Source organism: Triticum dicoccoides, chromosome 4B (genome assembly GCF_002162155.2).
Source record: "Triticum dicoccoides isolate Atlit2015 ecotype Zavitan chromosome 4B, WEW_v2.0, whole genome shotgun sequence".
Taxonomy (NCBI): Eukaryota; Viridiplantae; Streptophyta; class Magnoliopsida; order Poales; family Poaceae; genus Triticum; species Triticum dicoccoides.
Genome location: NC_041387.1, coordinates 661,508,345 through 661,511,119, shown reverse-complemented (window position 1 = coordinate 661,511,119; position 2,775 = coordinate 661,508,345).

Below are 2,775 nucleotides of genomic sequence, written 5' to 3'. Positions count from 1 at the left end.
TCAAAGGGCAAATGATTTGGGCAACACACGTGGCAACCTCATTATGAATTCTAATGGGGCTTGTTGAGGGGAAGTGTTTTCACTGTATTCCCATGCGGCGCATAAAAAATTTGGCTCATATTTGCCTGTGTATGTGTGGTATTGGTGGCATGCTTCGGAGACCAACCTCTACTACCTCCAGTTTCCTCACAAGAATTCATACTATCATCAAACATGGACGAGTCCACGACATACAATGCAAGAACACCAAGATGAGGGTCGACAACCACCAACCTACAACCCTATATAAAGGTGTCCAACCAAGACAAAGGAAACATTCAACCCTATATAAAGGTTACCTCCCAGGCAGTGCTTCCTTTATAGTCATATAGCTAGGCTTTGTGCTCCGTTAGGTCATCCATCTGGATCCCACAGGATGTCGACCCTGGGTGTGAGACCGAAATACGACCGGGGTTTGGAGCACCTCATAGCAGACCTCGGCCAGAGTCCTACTCACTTTCGGTGCATCAGAATCATATATGTAAATTCATACTCGCTTCTGGGCGAGTACCGATGCATCCGGTTCATTGGAGATGCCTGCAAGGTTAGTAGCTGCAATCTGACAATATTTTTATAACTGAGAGGTTATGGAGCTACTGGGAAATCATAAACCTCTTCTTCTTCATCAGTGTACCTAGGAATGTCAGTATCCAAATTTGAAAATTCATTATCAAGGCTATTATCATCCATAAGACTTTGTAATTTACTCTCCAAAGGAGGTCCATGGAGAGCCTGCAGAAAATCAGCTCATATATCATCAAGATCAATATCAGAATATGTAATTTGGGGTTTGTCCAATATTGACAAATCCACAGGCAAAGAGGAGTAATCTGGCATCATGGTGGTTGCATCACTCTCCCATAACTCTCTTAGTGCAAGCAACTCACCCTCCTTTTATGCTATCTCATCCCTAAGACGAATACCAGTTGGTGTTTTATCAAAAGGAGTTATTGGAGGCACATCGAGAACAATGCCAATATCTAGCTCATCTATAACAATAATCTTTGAAACATCAGCCCTCACCATATCCTTCGATGGAGAATATTCAACCATAGTTTCAATAGGATCCATGAAAGCTCTAATAGAACATAGATATGATAAATGATCATCGAGCTGGGCATTAATGGTGTCTAGGAATTTACCATAATCGGTGGAGTTGTTGGAAGGCGGTTGTTCCCTCCTTCATCTCCATGCTCCTTCTTTAGCTTTTTTCCTAGACACACTTCTTGGAAAGTGGTTCCCTAAAATTTCTCCCATCGCTCAATCATCTCCTCAGATTATTTTATGAAGTTATGTTCCTGCAGCATAGATGCTTGGGAAGCGGCCGTCCGCTTCTCATAATCTTTAATAAAAGGGCATTATTGAGGTTGTTAGTAATAAAGCATTTATGAATACTCTCCAACACACCCATGTGTTTCAAGATCCCTTCATGTTGTAGAGAGAACTCCTTCACCCTGTTAATAAGTTCTAATGCTCTGCAATAGAGCATTAGTTCATCATAAATTACAAATAATCAAACATGTAGCAATCACGATTATATTATGCTAAAACAGGGTTAGGGTGAAATTTGCAGCTAAAGCTCATATGGCAATTGGACTTGCAATGCTCACAAAATTATGGATATGCAAATTATACCTTTAGCGCAATAATCCAATGCCGCCAAATAATTACCAACTTCAATACATTCAAATGAATATGGGTATTGAGAATATATCATTCCTCTCTCTTCGTTTTGTTTTCTTGTAGCCATTATAATTCCTGCAGAAGACATCTGAAAGCAATTCATTTTTTGGTATTTTTTTGTTAAGTAGCAACAATCATAATAAACTATATGCGAGCGGGTAAGCAATAACCAAGCGCTATGCTCCCCATTAACGGCACCAGAAAATGCTTGATGACCTGCAAGTGCACAGGGCTGTTCTAGCACTTTCATGATAAATGAAGTGTCAAACCCACAACAAGCAAATAGAAATGAATTACAAACCCTGCAACTACGCTATCACTTACGTGGCTACGTATGCACCCAAACCGTAGTTTGGAGATAGCCTATTACAGTAAGTTGCTAGGAAGAAAAATAAAAGGATAGTGTTTACTAAACTACAAACAAGAAATAAAAGACAGTAAAGTAAAGAGAGTAAACTACGTGAACAGTGCTTGGGTAGTAAACGTACTCGAGGGAATTAGAGTCATCATCACCACAAGTATGATGCTGAAAACACTTGATAGACATGGCTCTCAAACTTGCCTCGTACGCTCGGGCGGGATGCCTGGTCATTGACCGGTCATGTTTTATCAACCCATACGGACGCCTCAAACGGGTCTCAAACGGCCGGGCTGAACGACACTCCCATATCCAACACACATATGGGGCGGATATGGGCGCCCCCCAACAGGCCCGCCATGTCCACTACTAGGAAAAGGGCTATAGATGGAATGGCCACTAATGGCCCACCAGACATGTGGTGCGCCACTACTATATAGCAGTGGCGCAGCAGACACATGGTGCGCCACTAGTAACAATTTTTTTATTTTTTCCAAACATACTAATGGCGCACCAGGGCACAGTGCGCCATTACTACTTCTAACTAGTAATGGCGCACCAGCCGCATAGTGCGCCACTACTATATTTTTTTAATTCTGTTTTTTTGGCAAAACTACTAATGGCGCACCAGGGAATAGTGCGCCATTACTAGTTTAAACTAGTAATGGCGCACTTGGCCCCGGTGCGCCATTAGT